Source organism: Meriones unguiculatus, chromosome 11, assembly GCF_030254825.1.
Source record: "Meriones unguiculatus strain TT.TT164.6M chromosome 11, Bangor_MerUng_6.1, whole genome shotgun sequence".
NCBI lineage: Eukaryota > Metazoa > Chordata > Mammalia > Rodentia > Muridae > Meriones > Meriones unguiculatus.
In genome coordinates, this window is record NC_083359.1 from 11044944 (window position 1) to 11063629 (window position 18686).

General features: G+C 53.5%; 1 protein-coding gene across 6 annotated transcripts in view; it reads right to left on the bottom strand.

Annotated features, from left to right (window-relative positions):
* Rai1 (retinoic acid induced 1) overlaps positions 1-18686 on the bottom strand; it is a 99418-nt gene that overhangs the window by 19852 nt on the left and 60880 nt on the right. The window contains exon 1 of one of the 6 annotated variants that reach the window (XM_060363608.1): positions 4399-4546. The exons of the other annotated variants lie outside the window; for them this stretch is intronic. The gene's annotated coding sequence lies outside the window, so the exon portion shown is untranslated. Of the gene's footprint in view, positions 1-4398; positions 4547-18686 lie in introns of those variants that run through there. 6 annotated transcript variants of the gene reach the window in all.

Here is an 18686-nt window from a genome sequence, read left to right on the forward strand (position 1 = left end):
GTGGCAGGGGCCCATAGTTCCCTGGCCCTGTACCCACCTTCAGGGCTGCCCTGCCTGTAGCCACTTCAGCTGCTACTGCTTCTTCATCAGTCTCTTGTGGATACTTTGTTTTGGGTCACTTTATTAACCACTCAAAAAGAAAACAAAACAAAAAAAACGGCACCACGACCCACCTGTCTAAACAAAGAGAAAAAGAAAAGGCATGGGGAGCCAACTACGAAGAGCAAGCGCAGGGCCTTTCCCACATCCAGCTCAGGCTAGCCTGCCCTCACTGATGCCGCCCACAGGCAGGGTCTGAAGATCAGATGTTCTGGCTAGAGGTAGCTCACAGGCTGCTTGGGTTGATCCACACTCCAAGCGCCAGCAGTACCCGTCCTTAGAGGGCTGAAACAGATCAGTACAGCCTGGTCCTCTCCATTTCATGTGTCCAGAAGGACCAGGACTTAACTTACTCTTGGAAGCAGCAGCAAAGAAGTGCCAAGCCAGAAGCAGGCTATCTAAATAAATGCCAGCAGGCTTTGGACCTTGGGCTTTTGAGCTTTCACGACCTTGGGCCTCAGGGCCTTTGCACTGGTTGTCCCCTTTGGTAGGAAAACCATTCCCAGACAGCTACACAACTCTTCACCCAGCTCCATACTTTTGCTTCTCTGTCATCATCGTATTTAAAATGACACCCTTGTGCTTCCTTCTGTTTCTTCAAAGCACTTACCTTTTAGCCCTAACTTATTACTATGAATGAAAAGCTCCATAGGAGCAGGGATTTTTTTTTTTTTTGCCTCTTTTATTCACAGCCACGTCCCCATTGCCCAGAACAATAAATATTTATTAAACGAATCATGCTCCAAATGTCACATTAACTCCGTGGAACCATCCAGAGTAGGTGGTCAGTTGATGAGAAACAGTCGATCTGGGTGGGGACTGGGAGGCCTGGGCTGGGGCTCCAGGCCTGCTTCAGACATTAAACACAGACCTGTTCTTAAGGATGGGCAGAGCCCACTTTGGAGCAAAGTATGGATGACGCAGGCTGTACATCTTGGTCCCAAAGTGTGTGTGTGGGTAAGGGTGGGGTTGAGAGGGAGGTGGGGGTGGGGGGCAGAACAGGGCCAGAGCAGCCTTTTCTTCAAGAGGTCACAAGTAAGTCACTAATATACAGTGGGGACATCTCTCATTTAAAATAAAAAATGCTACCAGGGCTGGCAATATGAGCTGGCTTAGTGACTGACTCCCATCCCTGGAACCTATAGTGGAAACAGCTCCTGGAAGCCATTCACACACTCTCTCTCACACACACACATGCATGCACACCCACAAGGTTAAAAAAAAAGTTATCAACCAAGTCTCAAGGGTTTTTATTATTGTTATTTAAGCAGTGCAGAGTTCAAGAGGACCATCTGTGGGCTTTCACCTGACCATCAGCCCCAGGCACCAAACCCTGGTGAAGCTGGCATCCGTGCAGCTTAGCTCTTGCCTCACGGGGCTGGGGCCTCGGGTATTCAGTGCAACAAGGAGCACCCAGAATGCTCTCTGGCTCCAGGGCAGGCCTCGGTAGCAGCATGGCTAGGGCAAACACTGAAGTGAAGGGAGAGTGACCTGGGTGCGGGAAGGAGGGAAAGAGCTCCAAGAAGGACTGTGGTGTGTGCACAGCTTGTGGAGGTGGCCCTGGGAACATTCCACAGGAGATAGGTGAGGCCCTGCCCCTCCCCCCTCCTGGGACCCCCTGCTCCCTTATGGAGCTCATGACAGCAGTAATTACATAATTAATGGTACAATGAGCTGCCTCCTCGGGGTAAGAGCCTGAAGGAAAGGGCTTACTCAAGCTCGGAGGGACACCACTGGCTTTGTGCTTATCATAGTGTTTATTCTTCATCACAGCCTCAGGGGGTGAGGACCACCGAGCAGTTTCACGAGTGGGTGAAGGGGTGGGCAGGACACAAACGGCAGCTAACTAGGAAGTAGCAGCAAAGTTTGCATTCTTTCCTCTGCAGCCTTTAGTGTTGGCGCCCACTGGCTCTTGGAGCCCATTTTGGCTCAGAAAGAGTCCAGGTGGGGGATGAGCTGAACGCAGAGCCGAGGTTCCTGGGAAATGTGGGCAGCTTTTGTAGTGTAAGGCACAGAGAACTGTGTGATGTTGCTGAAGAACACTCGGGGACAGGAAGGGGGAAAAGGTGAAGGAAGCAAGGAGCTGCCCCCTGAAGCTGGGAGGCAGCGAACAGCAACGCGGCTTCCGGCAGCAGCAGCTACCTCCTACAGCAGCTACTGCCTACCTCAGTCCAGTTCTGAGTTCAGCTACAGAGCCAGTGGCCAGGTCAGTGCACCCTGTTTTCAGGGTACCGGTCTCTGGTACCTTCATGGCAGTTTTTCTTGTGTGCCCGTGGGGGTTCTAGGTCTGCTCTCCCAGCAGTAGCAGCGGAGGGAGCTCTGGCCCATTATAGACAGTCCTGTCTTTAACCTGCTCAGAAGACAGAATCGACCAGCCCCCAGGAACAGGGCACAATCTTCCTCAACACTCCAACCCCAAACTCGCAGAGATCGACGGAAGCCCAGAGGCTCAGCAGCTGCGTGCCCCAGACGCCTCTCTGTCACACAGAAACGGTGAACATGGCTCTCCTCTATTACCCCAGCAGGGAAAGAGCTCGCTACCTCCCAGAGCCTGGGTAGAACCTCCCCTGCTGCCTGCCCCAAGGGCTTCTCATTGCAGCATGCTGTCAGCCCGGGAGGTGCAGCCCCGGCCCCCTCCCAGTGCCGATTCCATATGGGGGAGCAGGGCACCGGAGCCCCTCCTGCACCGGCCCCGAGGGAGGAAGCCGCCTGTCAGGCCGCCACGGCGTGTCAAATCCTCTTGCTGCCTAATTGTGAGACGGCGGCGTTTAAAGAAACGCTTTTCTGGCCGCCTGCCACACCGCAAACTGCTTGGTGTAATTTTATTATTAAGGAGAGAGAAAAAGAGAAGGGGCTGGAGGAGAAAGAAAGGGGAGAGCGGAGGAAATCGCTTCGTCCAAGTCAGCTGGTGGAGTATTCCGCTCAACGTGAAAGCGGGGACAGCTTTCCAGTTGGCAAGCTGACTCCGTTAATTGCGCATTCAGTCGCTACTTAGGGTAATTGGAACGGAGCGGGGCCTAGCTCTGACAATTAGGGTCTGCGACTGGGCCATTAACCCTTTCCGCAACCGGCCCCCGCCCCACCGACTCCAGGCGGGGAAGGGCGCGGGCGAGGACCCCACGTTGAGGCGCGGGCTGCAGCAGGGGAGTGACTGGGTTGCCGCGCGGAGGGTGGGGTCTGCGGCCTCTCCGCCGCGGCTACAGATGTTTCGGCCGTGTAAGACAAAGGCTGAGCGCGGCCATCGCCGGGAGAAAATCCGCAGGACTCCCTCAGGGGCAGGTAAAATTTCACCTTCCATCGGCGCTCCCCTCCCCCTCCTCGCCTCCCCCCCGGCCTTCCGCCAATCCGGAGAGGGCCACCAAAGACGCCGCGACGCCTCCTCCGCAGCCCAACCCACTGACCCCAACAAGGTCAAGGCGACCTCCGGCACGCCCGCCCGTCCTCAGCCAGCGAGCCGCAGGGGCCGTGGGAGCCCGGGGAGCAAGGGGGCGCTGCGCTCGCCACGAGGCCGAGGCAGCCGGGATGCTCCCCGCCTCCCTCCCGCCTGCACCCGGACCTGGGGGCGGCCCCCCAGCCTCCATCATTCATTTTCCTGGTTCCTGCTGTAGCCGCCCTCGGAAGTCAGCCGAGTGAAGCAGCTGTTCCTTGCACACTCCACTTGACCAAAGATGATGATAAATGAGGCCAGGGCTGCGTCGGGGACGCGGCGGCGAGGGCCATGCAGGGCGGGGCGTGGGGGGGGGACCTGCAGCCCCCTCGCCCCGTTCGGCTAAGTGCCTGCCCGCGAAGGACAGCGTCCGAGCGCCACTCTCCCCCCCCACCCCCCGGCCCCCCGCAGACCTTCCCGCAGGTTCGCACCCTTCCCCGGACGCTGGGGGGTCCCCGCGGCGTCCTCGCCTCCGCCCCCAGCCCGCGAGCCCCAAACCTATTAACGCTCGTAAATAATGAATAAAGGAGCGCTTCCTGCAGCCGCGCGGGCCGCGGGAGGGGCGGCGGGCAGGACCGCCGGGCCGGGGAGGGCGCCGCCGGCCGGGGCGAGGGGGCCCGGGCGCGCGGCCCCGCACACGTGCAGCCGCGGCGTGCAGGCGGCACCCCGCCCGGCGGCGGAGGAGGGGAATCCCGCGCTGCCCTCCCCAACGCCACCTCCCCTGGAGTCCTCTGGCACCGAACGAGGCGAGAGAGCGCGCGCGAGCTTCCCAGCCGAAGAGGGTTATTTTTAACCTGCCCCCCTTTCTATATCTGCCTCGGCGGTGCGCGCCCGCCCGCCCGCTCCGGCGGCCGAGGACGCGGGCTCCTCACCTCGCTCGCAGGCTCCGGACTCTGCGCCTCCCCCGGCCCGGCCCCCGCGGCCCCCGCCCTTGCGCGGGCAGAGCGCCGTTACATCTCAGCCTGGAAAGGGCCGATTAGGAGCCGCGTGCCTTTCAGCTAAATATCGGAACCGGGTGGAATGGGGGCGGGGAGCGGCGCTCGTCCCCTCGCCTCCCTCGCTCCCTCCCACCCTGCGCCGAGTGGCGGTGCGAGGCGGCTCCAGCTCCCCGCCAGCCTGAAGCAGCCGGCCCGAGCACCGAGTCCTCCTGGGGTTCTCGGCCTGGTCTCAGCATCCAGTTCGAGAAGCTGGAGCTCCCAGCGCACGGACCCTCGGGCAGCAGCGGCGCCGGGCGGGGCGCTGCCACCCCCGCCGCCAGTCCCCTTCCCTGAGCCACTAGACAAATACGCCATTTGAACAGCAGTGGGCTGGTCTTGCCGGAAACTTCAAAGCGAGACCCTTCCCGAGCCAGGTTCTGGGGACCGGCCAGGAGCACAGAGGAAACTCGCAGGCTGGGTTTACTCCCCTTGCTGGTCTGCCTCGGTTTGCCCCAGGGAGAACCCCACTTTGGCTCACCTCCTGCAGACTCTTTCCTCCCTCAGTATGAGGTCGCAGGAAGTTCGCGTCCGTTGTGGTTGCCCTTCTCTCCGAAAGGCCACCCACCTAAACCTCACTCTGCCCTCTTTAGAATAGGTAAGCAGCCGAGCCAGGACCAAATCCAGGATTTGACTGGGCCCCTCAAGTACCCTGGCGTTTTCCAGACTGTTCCCAGCCCTCCCTCTTTAAGAAGAAGGCGGTTAGCTGCGGCAGCGAGCAGAGAAGGCAGTAGCCATCCTAGACACAGAAAACATGGCTTTTAGCTGCGGCAGCGAGCAGAGAAGGCAGTAGCCATCTCAGACACAGAAACCAAGGGTGTATAGCACAGTGGTTCTCAACCACTGGGTCAAGACCCTTTCACAGGGGTCCCCTAAGACACAGACACATTAGGTGACCACAGACACATTAGGATTCATAACAGTAACAAAATTACAGTTATGAAGTTGCAACGAAAACAATTTTATGGTTGGGGGTCATCACCACATGAGGAACTGTATTAAGGGGTCTAGCTTGACCCGGCTAGACAAAACAAACAAACAAACAAACAGCTGGCTTTTAAGGGGCCGGCCCCAAGGCCAGCAGTACCATGCAGGTAAGTAAAGAGGCCTAGCAGACCAAGAGTACCTAGGGGAGCCAGAAGGGAGGTGGATACCACAGGGTGGCTTTGACATACTTAGATCAGGGCTGTATCTGCGAGGGACCTGGAAGCTAGGCAGGGAGAGGGGCAAGCAGAGGACTGGCACCTAAGCAGAAATATGGTGCTAGGGGGTGGTACATACTGCATTCTGCCTCCCTCAGACCTGGGAAGTTCTTCCCCTCTCACTATTGAACCCTCTTCCCCCAGAGACTGATGCTGTTTGAGGAGACCTCCTGGGGATGCCCAAGGTCTTTCTTCCACCCTCAACTCCCCTTCAAGCTATAAGGTCACTCTCATTTCTGGAAGTGAAAATGGCTCCAGAGAATAGAAAAGGCTGTTCCAGATTCCACTCTTTGGGGGCCCTGAGGACAGGGCTCCAAGCTGGGCCTTTGGCTAGAGATACGGCATGGTTCCTGAGGGTAAAAACATGAATGGGGACGGCATTTCAGAACATTGGTCTCCCGAGGGGGGTGGGGAGGGAAGGGAAAGGGACTAGAGAGAAGTGCCACGTGGCCGAGGTGCTCCGTTGGGGTTTCTTGGCATGAGGCTGAATTCTACAGATCTCTCTTATTCACCTGTAGACTATGCACCTCACCCAGCAATACACTCCTCCAAATATGCACGGCTGTTGCGATAACTACATTACAAATTCAGTTAGGGTTGGAAGTTCCTGTGGCCTGACAGATTAGACGAATGCTCTGATTTTGATAGACCAGGTTCTCAAGGTGGGGAAAGTGCTGGATTTGCAGCCACTCTCACCACAGGAAAAGGAGAGCTTCCATTTGTGTGATGCTGCTGGCTGCTCTGACACAACAGAAGCACCAGCCTCAGGCAGAGGGAGCTGGCAGCCCCTGCTCCAGGAACAGCCTGGACAAACTTCCTAGGTTCCTTCCTCAGTCCAAGTGGGGAGCTGGATGATTACCCTCTCCAAAGGGCTCTGAAACGGGAAGGTACTCACGAGAAAAAACAAAGCCTGGGCAGCTGAGCCCAGCATCTGATTATTTTGAACACTGCTCTTGTTTCACTCACAGAGTGAACACAACACTTGGGCTCGTCCTTGTGTGCTGGTTCTATGCCCAGGCCCAGGCTTCCTTGGACCTTGCCTCTGACTGCACCCAGCCTTTCCAGAGCTCTCTCCCTGGCTTCCAGACCATCACTCTTCAAGCTGCACAGCTAACCTAGCCTGACCCACAGATGCCTCACTTTGGGAACCTGTGGGAGGGATCCTGATAACTGGTAGAGAATGACAGACTGTATCTCTTCCTCAGGGGCTTCAAAGGTCAGGTTCAGGAGGCTAGGGAGAGCTCATGGGGCTTGGAATTGAGTGAGAGATGCCTTCTCTCCATAGCCACCATGATGAAGCCCTGGCGGTGAGTGGCTCAGGTTTCAAATCCCAGCTTCCTGCACACATACCTGGGTAGCATTGGGCACTTAACCTCTCCATGTTTCATGCTCGTGAGTTGTAAAATATTCTAGGCATCCAACTGGCAGGGCTATTGTAAGACTACACCCCTGAGGGTGGCGGGGGACTGGATTTGGGCTCTTTCCAGTCATGCCTGCCCTTCCCTTCACAGACGAGACAGGCCCTGTGGGTGTTTATTAGGGCACCACTTACTTGGCTTTCTGAGCACACAGGAGATACAGTCACGGTGCTGCCTCTGCCTGGCTGGAGAAGCATGGGAGAAAGGGGAGCCCTGGTCCAGATGGGGATGGAACAGGTTAACTAGTTCCACCTCTTTGAAGCACCTTCTGAAAATATGCATCCAAATTAAAACCCCGTGCGGCCAGAGTCCCAGCCCAAAGTAATCTGTGCAAGGTCAGTTACCTGCAGCAGAAAGCACTGGAGTCCCCTAAGTGTCTGGCCAAAGGGACAACAACATCGGGGTAAAATTAGAAGAAAACCAGCAGAACTGATTATTTGCATAAAGCTTCATCCTTTGGGCCCCAGCCACCTTCCTCCACCTCGAAACGAGGTGTATGGAGACAGGCTGTATAGAGACAGGCTGCCTAGAGGTTGCAACGTCTTATACCCCGCACTCTCTTTAGTACAAAAAATATTAAGGGTCCCCACAGGGCATCAAGTTGGGGTTGGCCAGGGTCTACACTGAGCTTCACAGGTAGGCAGCTGCTGCCAGGTTAAGGAGAACCACAGGGCCCGTGTTCAAAGGCACCCTTGGTTTTTGGGGTTTATTTGTTTGTTTGTTTGTTTGAGACAGGTTTCTCTGTGTACCCTTGGCTGTCCTGTTTACTCTCTTTGTAGACCAGGCTGGCCTCGAACTAATAGAGATGATCTGCCTGGTTCTGCCTCTCAGAGTACTGGGATTACAGGCATGTGCTACCAAGCCCAGCCACTCTTGGTTTTAATAGGTGTTCCCCCCCCCCAGTTCTGTGTGGCCTAGCAATACACTCTCCTGTAATCTTTCCAACAATACATGTAAAATGTATAGCCAGATGCCATCCAGGGTTTGTGAAGCCAAAGGCTCTGAACCGTGAGGCCTACTGGAGATAAAGGACCAAATCCTACTCCTAACCTGAGCTGTGGGCCCTATGCAAGTAGAGATTAAAAGAGATCAGGTGGACAGAACTGTCAAGAGCAGCCCTGAGTAGACTCAGGACCTATCTGTCCTTTTAAAAGGTAAATATTGACATACTTTTTATAGCAGAAGCAAGAGGCTGGAAACCCCAACTGGTCTTCGCTGGCTGCGAAGGTGTGGCTCCTAAGAGTCTCACAAGTCTCCCTGCTCTGCCCACCAAATGCTTACTGTTAGGGTAGCCAGACACACTGTTTGGGCATTAAGGCCTAGTGGCAGTGGCTGGAGCCAGGTCCTGTCACATGTGTTATGCTCTGGGTGGCACTAACCTGAGAGGCTGGCAGGAGGCCCTGCAGCCCCAGGCCTGTGGAAGGTTTCTGGATAGCTTGCTGTGTTTCACTGTGGTCTACAAGTAGCTTTTTTCCTGAGTGTTCTCCCAAGAGTCTCTGGAAACAAACACCAAGTACCCAAGACCCTGAGGCTGACTGGCTCTGTGACCTTAGGTGACTCACCTCACCTCTCTAGCCTGTGATCCTTTAAGCAGGGACAGCAGTTAAACGTCCACCTCCCAGGACTGAGCCCAGAGCCACTAAAGAACAGAACTATCTCGTCACCATCACACTATGACAGATCTCACTGACCTTCCAGGCACTGGCTCGGCTGTGAGCATCAGTCACATCCCACTCACTTGCAGATGAGGTCACAGGCAGAAAAAAATAAATAAATAAAAATAAAAAAGGCTTAGGGTATCCACGCATTCAGATGAAAGTTCTAACAGCATTATATAAACCATGCTGGGGTGTTGAGGTTGGCCCAGAGGCAAAGCCAGGGAATAAGACCCTACAAGCAGTTAGGGTATAAGGCCCATGTTTTCTGGTGTGCCTAAACAATGTTCTCATCTCCAAAGAAACCACAAAGAACACCAGCACCCCACCTTACAGAGAATACAACTGAATCCCAAGAGGCCAAAGGATATCTTTGGAGCAGCAAGACTTGGACCTAAACAGAAGCTTGGCCCAGACTCTCTAGTCAGGGCAGGGACAGGAGATACGGCCTGCAGAAAAGAAAGGTCCTTCTAGGGCTGCAGGGCCTCATTCAAGCTAACAACTTCCTTTGTGGTCACTATCTGGCACACGTGACCCACTGTCATCTTGGTCACCTTTTCCAGCTACAGGGAAACTGAGGCCCGCTGACGACAGAGACGTGTTCAAGGCTCTGAAGCTCATTTCCTGGGTGCTGTGAGCTTCCCAATATAACCCCTGCATCTTCTCTGACACCCACCCATTCATCCACTTGTTCTCTATTCATCCATCTATTTTCCCATTATCCAACCACTTACCCACCACCCACCTGCCCAACCCAACTCCTTCCATCCGAGAGGCAGTTCCCAAGTGTTTATGCCACACGGGTACTAGGAACAACACAGCCAGAGACAGCAAAAGATCAGTACCCTTGCAGAAGACAGTTGAGTACAGTGCTAATGAACACGCAAAGGCTGAACTTATACCCAGGAGGGACAGGATCAGAGGGGTAACCCAGAAGAAGTCCCGAGTCTCAAAGACCATGCAGGAAATACTGAAGGAAAGGGAAAAGGACAGTGAGGCAGACGGGAAAGGTGTGAAAACGAGGGCTCTTTAAGTTAGATGTGGAAAGGAGACAGGTAGGACCCACATCATAAACGTGCTAAGTGACAATGAGCCACAGAGCACAAACAAGAGCAGGGATGACACCACCAGATAGATGTAGGCTAGGATTCATGGTGGCTATAGTGAGGGGTAAATACGGAGGTCAGACAGGACAAGGCTGGATTATCTCCTAGACAGCAGTGATAGGGTCAGACTACTAACCTGCCAACGTCTGTCTAACTCAGGTCTGACTTCCAACTCTGGGTGTGCCAGAACCAGGTAGGGCCCATACCTAGAGGTAACCGAGTGCATGTCTGAAGCCCAGCTATAAGTCACATAGCTTGAGACTCAAAGCCGACCAGACCCTTATCTCCAGCCCTACTAAGGAGGGTGATATTCCAGGCCTGCCTGGTGGTGGCCACCTCCTCAAGTATCCTCCTTGACCTCACTGGGTGTCAGTGGGAGCAAGAACCCCTCCTAGCACAGGGTGATGGAAGGCAGGTGCTGAGACAAAGGAATGGAGTTCCCTCAGGGAGTGGACAGTTGTGTGTGCCAGCCCTGTGGGCAGCTTTAGGGGTAGACGAAAGCCCCGACAATGCTGCAAAGGAAGGGCATCCTTGAGTGATGGCTGTGGACACATGCAAAGGTAAGCAGGAAACTCTGAAGATGGCACACAGCCTTTATGGGGGTTCTGCATGTTTCAGTACCCTCCTTTTCGGATACATGCCCATCCTCCATACACCCCCAGGTCCACACAGCCTCCAGAGCTCCTTGCCCACTCCCCCCTCACAACCTTCAGAACCTCCACCAACAAAAGATCTTCTCCCACACAAACTGCATCTAGACTCACTGCTTGCTGTCGCCTAAGAGACTCAGAAGTACAGATCAGGCCTCTGGGGTCAGGCTGTGGAGGGCCTCGTGTTTCCTGAATGAATGAGAGCATAGAGTTCCGCCCTCCAGCAAAGCCACGGGTATTTTCCTTAGCCTGTGCAAAGCATGATTAGCTTTTAAGAACATGGCAGACCCTCATCACAGTGCCTGGTCTGGGGAACTCAAGAGGCCGCCAAAGCCGGGTGTGGTTGCACATGCTTTTGTTCCCCACACACCTTTGATCCTTGGGAGGCAGACTCGGGCGGATCTCTGTGAGTTTGCAGTCAGCCTGGTCTATAGAAGAGTTCAAGGACAGCCGAGGCTGTTACACAGAGAGACCCTGTCTTGGGGGGGGGGGCGGGGAAGAGGCGCCCAAGAACTCTCAGGCCAGGCTCCCTAGCAAGACCCACTTCAGAGCCCTGTTCTCACTTGGAACACCACCAGGAATCCCTTCTTCGACTGTGAGTGTCAAAGACTCAGGATCGTCGGAAGCCTCCTTAATGGCTGCAACGGGTAGCATGTCTGCACAGGCAGAGGCACATGCCTACGCATAGGCTGGCATCTCTGCAGCTCAGGGGAGCAGGGTGTTTGTCATCTGCTGGCGACTACGGGGATGGCTTAAGATGAAATTTAAGCCCATTAGTGCTTAGCTAAAGTCATCAGCAGCAGCAGCAAAAATAAAATAAAGATGGCAGGGTGTGTGAGCAGCCATAAACTGTCAGGGTCAGCGCCGCCTCCCTCCTTAGACCTGGCTCCCACCCTCTGCTGGCAAGGCTGGGTCCCCTGTCCACTCAGACATCCAGTATCACTGGCAGCTCTGCCCCGTGCCCTGGCCAATCCTTAGGATCCAGCCCCTGGGTCAGCATGTGACCAGAGCCAGCAGGCTGAGGAAAGGAATCTGCCAGGGAGCCTGAGCGTGGCAGAGACAGCAGCTCCTTAATCTGGTTCCTTTGATAACTTCTGTCTTTTTATGCACACACAAGGATCGCAGCTCTACCCTGCTCAGCCGTCTCCCTGCAGCTAATGCCTGACAGCTCTGTTTATGTCTCCCCGTAATTCTGCAGCTTTATGGTTTTTTTTTTTTTTTTCCCTTTCCGGGGCCATTAAGCTCACAGCTACAGGCTCCATCCCCTTCTCACCCCACTACCCCCCCTCCCGCCTGCCTTTGTCCTTGAGGCCTAGCTGCCCTAAAGCTCTTTGGAGGATAGGTTGTCCCCTCCTGGCTAGTGGATAAAAATCCACCCCAGACCTTGTCTGGAGGCCTCACTCAGGCCAGTCCACAAGCTCTCCTGATACTAACTCCTTCATCCTCCAGTCACTGGTTACGCTGGCCTGTTCCCAAGGCAGATCCCACAGCTGGATGAACGAGGTGAGCCCCTAACCCTGCCCCATCTCTGCCCTAATTGTTTTCCCTCTGTTCCCTTCTTTGGCCTCTCTGAGTGACTATATTTCTTCCCAGAACACAGGCACCCTTGTGAGGACAAAGACCCCCGACCATCTGAGATTCCCTGAAGCTTCTGATTGGGATCTAGCGTACCCCTGGCAGCCTCAAGCCTCTTCCTCTCTATCGATCCTCCCCCACAACCATTCACCTGGGTATCCCTGCCAAGGTCCCTCCAACCTCACTCCATAGTACAGAGCATACCTCATGCCCAGCCACTGCAGATTCTGTGCCTACACTCCAGAGGGCTCTCCCAGCCTCTGGCCTGCCCCTGTATCCCCACAGAAGCTGTGTTCATGGTACTTTATTGCTGTAAAGCTTTCAATGGCTTTCAGTCCCTTCATCTCACCCGCCCCAACCCTCCAGCCCTAAGATGTCCTGGGCTGTAGCTGCCCTGTGCTTGAGTAGGCACCAGGCCTCATCTTTTCCCAGGATCCGCCATTGGAACCAGTTCTCTCCTTCTTTGCATTGCATAAGCCTCTCCTAGACCCCTCGGAGAGGTCTGCAAACTCACATCCTGTGCCCTCCCCCCAAGTGCTAGCATGCACTCGCCTAGGTGGGTCCCTGTGCCTCTCAGTCCTCACTGTCCACACCTGTCAGCAATAGTCTCTTGGCGCACCATATTGGGGGCATAAGTGAGATGAAGCGGCATCACATTTGGCCAGAGCCAGCCCTGAAAATTGACTGGAATATTAAAAGGCAGAGCCCTGTTTTGTCTCCTCCTTTGGGGAACCAGCCACCTGCCTTCTTCCATTCTGAGACTCAGTGCCTCAACCCTGGCTGGCCCAGTAGGAAAGGAAGGAGCTTTGCTCCAGCCTCTGAGGGGACTGCAGCAAATAGCCACTGGCTTGTGCAGACCGAGGAGCCATTCTGCCTGCTTCCTTTAGCCCCTTCTTGCTAAGCCGCTTGCCTATCAGAGTCCTGCCCTATGTACCTACCCTCAGACACTCAGGTGCCCCTCAGACTGCACAGTATTATCATCCACCTTTCTGAATACTCGGTGGCCGGTCCTGTCCTTCTATCTCCCTCATGAATGGGTACCAAGATATCCTGCCTAACTTCACTGCTTGGCACAACCTGCCTAGCCCAAGAAGACTAAGAGGCAGTGTCCCTACTGTGTACGCCCAAAGCTTAACCTTTTAATTCAGTTTTAACCCTATCATCCCACACCTCCTCAGAATGTGTGGCCAAGAGTCTGCAATGGCCAACCGCGCCCTCATCCCATGCGACCTGCTAAACACCTAACCTCCTCAGAGCAGAGTTCTTCCGCATAGGGTAGCAGGCAGACAGCGCTGTGGGAAGCTTCGTGCCATTCTGCTGCCACGAGTCAGGGAAGCTTTGTGATCTGTGAGGCCCTTGCTGAAAACAGTGAGTTCTCATCAATAATGGCAGAGCTATACCGTGGGCAGGGTATTTTTGAACCTGGGCCCTGGGCAGCCAACTAGGTGGGGAGGGGTCATGGACATGGCTGGGAAGTGTCCTTAGGTCCCTGGAGTCCTGCTGAACACTGCAACAGCAGGATCAAAAGTTAGTGCTTACTCACACCTGTGGCCAGCTGTGCCCAGGCCCCAGCCCCGTCATCTGGATAGTAACAACAGATACTCTCTTCACTGAGCAGTTACTGGCTGCAGAGCACACTGCTTCCGTCAAGGCAGCTGGCAAACAGCCACTAGACTCTGAGGCTGGGTTGGGGCTAGAGTTCAGAGAAACAAAGCCCTTGGCCACAGAGGTGGGAAAGTGCTGCTGGAGGCAGCACCGGCCAGGTCCTCAGCATCCCACTGAGCACATACCCAACAAATGTCTCCCAGCGCCTGCCCTGCCACAAACATCTCCAGGCTTCCTTTCATCTGAGGAGAGCAAAACTGTAGTAATCAGGCCTCTGAGGCGGGCAACATATCCATAACTACTAGGCAGAGCCTGAGAAATGACCCTCAGCCCCTCTCCCTGCACAGAGACAAGAATCAAGGCTCAGAGAAATCAACTGATCTTGCAAGATGGTGCAGCACAGCAGTTCCTCCAAATCCCAGCCCACACTATCACCCCTTCCAAAGAGCTTTTCTTGATACAGACAAATGCTAAGGGTACGATATACAATGAACAAGGCATAGAAGCAGGGGCTCAACACAACCCCAATTTTGTGGCACAAAAAAGTTGACATCACCGTCTTTTCATCTAAGGCTAGAGGTAAAAACTATTTTTTCACATTTTTTTTTTTTCCCAGCAAGGTTTCTAAAAAGACCAGCAGTTCTGTGCTTTCTAGAATGAATGGGGACAGGAGCTGGTGTAACCAAATTCTGGTTAATACAATGTTGCCATAGAAACCATGCAGGCATCATACATCCTCCTAGACCAAGAGCACAATGTGCTAGTTTTAGCTTTTGGTGGTCTGGCCTCCACCGTTCTTTGTTGATTTGGAATGTTCCTTGGGGCCTAGGGTCCTCTCCATGCGACACAAGCATCCGGGATTGTGTGGCCCTATGGAACAGCAGGATCCTTCCTTATCCCTGGATCTGGACTTGCTGGGGGAGGGAGCGTGTCCCACTGCGTGCTACCCAGCCAGCCAAGTTACTCTTCACCTGTCTCCTTCTCCCTTTGTTCTCCCCTGGCATCCTGATTGCCCTGGGGTGGCCCACAGCCCTGGTGCTCAGGTCCACTGCAGGGCCAGGCTGGGCTGACATCCCCAACAGCTCCCACATTCACACCAGCATTCTGTAGACAGCTCTGGACCACCCTTACCGAGAGAGCCCCCGGGGCCTGTGGCCTGAGAGCAGCTGACAGCTCCTTAATAGAAGCAGGCCACCCCGAAGCCTGAGTGACGTGGTACCCGTCTGACACAGATGCTGAGGCTCACATCAAAGCCTCATTTTTCTTCTTCCTGTTAGGCACTGAAGCCATTTACATAAAGAGCCCCACACGGGTCTGCAACAAAGATGCGTTTCTCCCTGTATCCCTTTCAGCCTCCCAGACACTGCCTGTCAGACATGGCCCCTTTTTGGGGGTGGGTGTCTAAAGACCCCTGTACTTGGGTCACCTAGACATGGGGCTTGGGGGGGGCAGCCAAAACAATAAATGTGACATAATTTTAGTTTTTGGATGATACAAGATCTCAAACGCAAGGCCTCTGACATACAGGTGCTGCACCACTGAGCCGCACCCTCAGCCCTCTTAATTTCTTTCAAAACAAAAAAGAAAAAAACTAACCAAGCTATAAGAATCTCAGCCAAGATGGAAGGAGTCTCTGGGAAGACCAGGCCAGCTGTGAGCAGTAGCTTCCTGTGCTTGTCCGTTCCCAGGCGCTTGGCTCTGCTGGGCAGAGGCTGACTCAACTACTGAAGTCAGGCCTTCGAGCCAGATCTTCCCAGTGGCAAAGGCCAAGTTCACAGTCGGCAGCTGGTGTGCCTGCCTGTCATTCCTTCAGCTCATTCTGGGTGGTCCAGGGCAGCTCCTAAGCAGTCCTGTTCTCTGACAGACAGGACCTAAAACCTTCAAGCTTCCCAGCACTAGGGAGACAGAGGCAGGTAGATCTTTGTGAGTTTGAGGTTAGCGTGGTCTAACCTCCAAGACAGCCAGGGTTGTTACACAGAGAAATCCTGTGTCAAAACAAAACAAAACAAACAAACAAAAGCCTAGATCCTTGTCCCAAGAGCCTGGGAGCAGAGAGTGAAACAGGTCCAGAGGTACCCTGTTACAATTCCTGGACCAGTTCATCTCGCACATGTCAGAGGGGTCACCGTGGGGATCCTTACCTGTGCGGTGAATGAGATCTGCACAGTTAGGTACTGCATCACTACTTATGCCCGGACCTAGTGCTGGAGTGCCACCATGTGAGTCCTATAGTAAGGCCTTAAATGTTGCCATTTGGGTTTGGGGATCAATGTTCCCCACTATGCTTACTTTATGGGATTTTTTAAAGGGAACCTTCAGAACTCTTATTTTCTGTGTATAGGATAGTCCCCTAAGTCCCATGAAAATACTACACAGGAACATTTCTGGATTCTGAGGCTGAGGAAGCCATGCTCTGTCCAGGTGAGAGCAGCATCCTGGCACCGGATGGGAGTGACACACACGAACCACATGCTCTAAAACACTCACGGCAAGTCAGCACAGGCGATCTTCACATTTAGAAGATTCTTGTAAACTGTCAAGAGTGCTCATCAGAAGTAGGAAGGAAAGACATGGACAGCTGCCCCTCCTATCCACAGTTCTACTACACGATTTCAGTTACCTGTAGCTAAGACCACCCAGAAAATACCAATGGAAAATTCTAGGTGTTAACAACTTAAAAGTTTTATTAACTTAATCGCAGTATAGTACCATTGTTCTAACTTATTATTAGTTACTGTTTATCTAACTGTTATTACTTTATGCATTAAACTCTAGCTATGCATCGGCATTGAAGAATAGTATATGTGTCCAGGCATGGTGGCACATAGCTCTAATCCCAGTACTTGGAAGGAGGAGGTAGATGGTAGAGGCCAGCCTGGTCTAAATAGTGAGTTCCAGGCTAGCCAGAGCTACACAAACAACCACCACCAACAAAACATAACAGGATCTAGAGATAGGGCCTAACTGTTAAATGAGCTTGTTGCTCTTGCAGAGGACCTGGGTTTGAGTTCCAGCACTCACATGGTGGCTCAAAACTATTCGGAATTCTAGTTCCAGGGGATCTGACATTCTCTTCTGACCTCCGAAGATACATGGCATACACACAGGTAAACAGCTCAGGGTGTGGTGGCAGATGCCTTTGGTCCTAGAACTCAGGAGGCAGAGGCAGGTGCATCTTTGGGAACTGAGGCCAGTTCCAGGAAAGCTAAGGCTATGTAGAGACCCTGTTTCAAAAAACCAAACCAATAATAACAAAAACCCATATAGGCAAAACAATCATGAAATAAAGCTTAAAAATTTTTTAAAAGAAAAAAAAAAAAAGACATGGCGGCACACACCTTTAATCATAGCACTTGGGAGGCAGAGGCAGGTGGATCTCTGAGTTCAAGGCTAGCCTGGTCTACAGAGTGAATTCCAAGACAGCCAGAGCTACATAGTGAGATGCTGTCTCAAAAAAACAAACCAAAGAAAAAATATTGCCTGTAGGGTTTGGTACTATTCAGTGTTTCAGGCATCACTGGAGTATTTTTGGTTTGGTTTGGTTTTAGTTTTTCAAGACAGGGTTTCTCTGGCTGTCCTGGAACTACCCTGTAGACCAACCTGGCCTCAAACTCAGAAAGATCTGTTTGCTTCTGCCTCCCAAGTGCTGGGATCAAAGGTGTGTGCCACCAGGCCCAGCTCTATCACTGGAGTGTTAAGGTGTATTCCCCTGGAATGAAACGAGACTAATTCATGCACACTATTGGTGGCCTGTCATTTTTGTTGTGAGGTTAGTACCAGAGCAGTAGTGCATGGAGCAAAGAATAGGAAAAGGAAAGGGAGCCAGGCATGGCCTCACAGGTCCTTTAATCACATTATTATCTCCCCAAGAGTGCCAAGATGGGCTGTTGGGGGTCATTTAAGATGTAAACCAGTCAGGTGCACACCTGCAATCCCAGCACTCAGGGAGCCGAGGGAGGAGGTTTCAAGGTCAAGGCCCCATCTCAGAAAACCTAGTGCTGGTATGTGCTCTGTGGCAGCGTACTTCCCATGTACAAGGCCCTGAGTTCTAGCTCCAGCAAAGAACCCAGACTTCAGCATATACAATGACAGCTAAGCGGCAATGAGAAACAAACCACTCTGTCCACAATCTGGACAAGACACCACGGAAAGCAACCAAGACAGGGGCCTGCATGTGTATGAAACCAGAAGGCAGGCCAGCCCTCAGGTGGAGACACCGAGAAACAGGGCAGACTTCTGGAGCTGCCGATGTTGTTCTCACCCAGAGAATCAGTTACACCTGAGTGTTTGCATCTGCTGTTCGCTCATGAGCCACGTGTTTCCGGTCAACGAGAAGTTGGGAAGTCGGGAGTGCAGGTGTGGCTCGGTGGCAGACCACTGCTCAGCACTTACGAGAGCCTCGGTTCACCCTCCAGCACACGTTCCCCAAAGTGAAACACACGATCCCGGCGTCCTTTATTCAGACCCACTGAGGCACCTAACTGCTGGGCCTCGTTACGGAACCAGCTCAGAAGCCGAAGCTACAGTGTTTGCCGAGTATGTAGGAGGCTCCGATTTGAGCCCCAGTACCAGCGGCACGTGTCTAGCCCCACTGCTTAGGAGGTGGAGGTGGGAGGATAAAATGTCACGATCATCCATGGCTACAAGAGACTGTCTAAAAAGACCCACCTGGCCTGCATGGTCAACACTGGTCCCCCCTCCAACATTTCCTACCTCCTAAGCATTTCCTATGCAAGTGTGCCCCTTCCTGTCCCCAAAGACGTCAAGCTGGCCATGCGGCCTACTGGGTCATGGATATCAGAGTGGAGATGACAAATGCTGTTCATCCATATGCCTGTCTCTTTCCTCTGTGAGAGGCAGGCACTTCGGATGGCTGCTGCTCCATCTGCCTGCCCACATCACTGGGTGATGTCATTGAGCCCTCTCTTGGTCCCAACATAGACGCACAGAATGAGTAAGGGAGAAAAACCTGTGC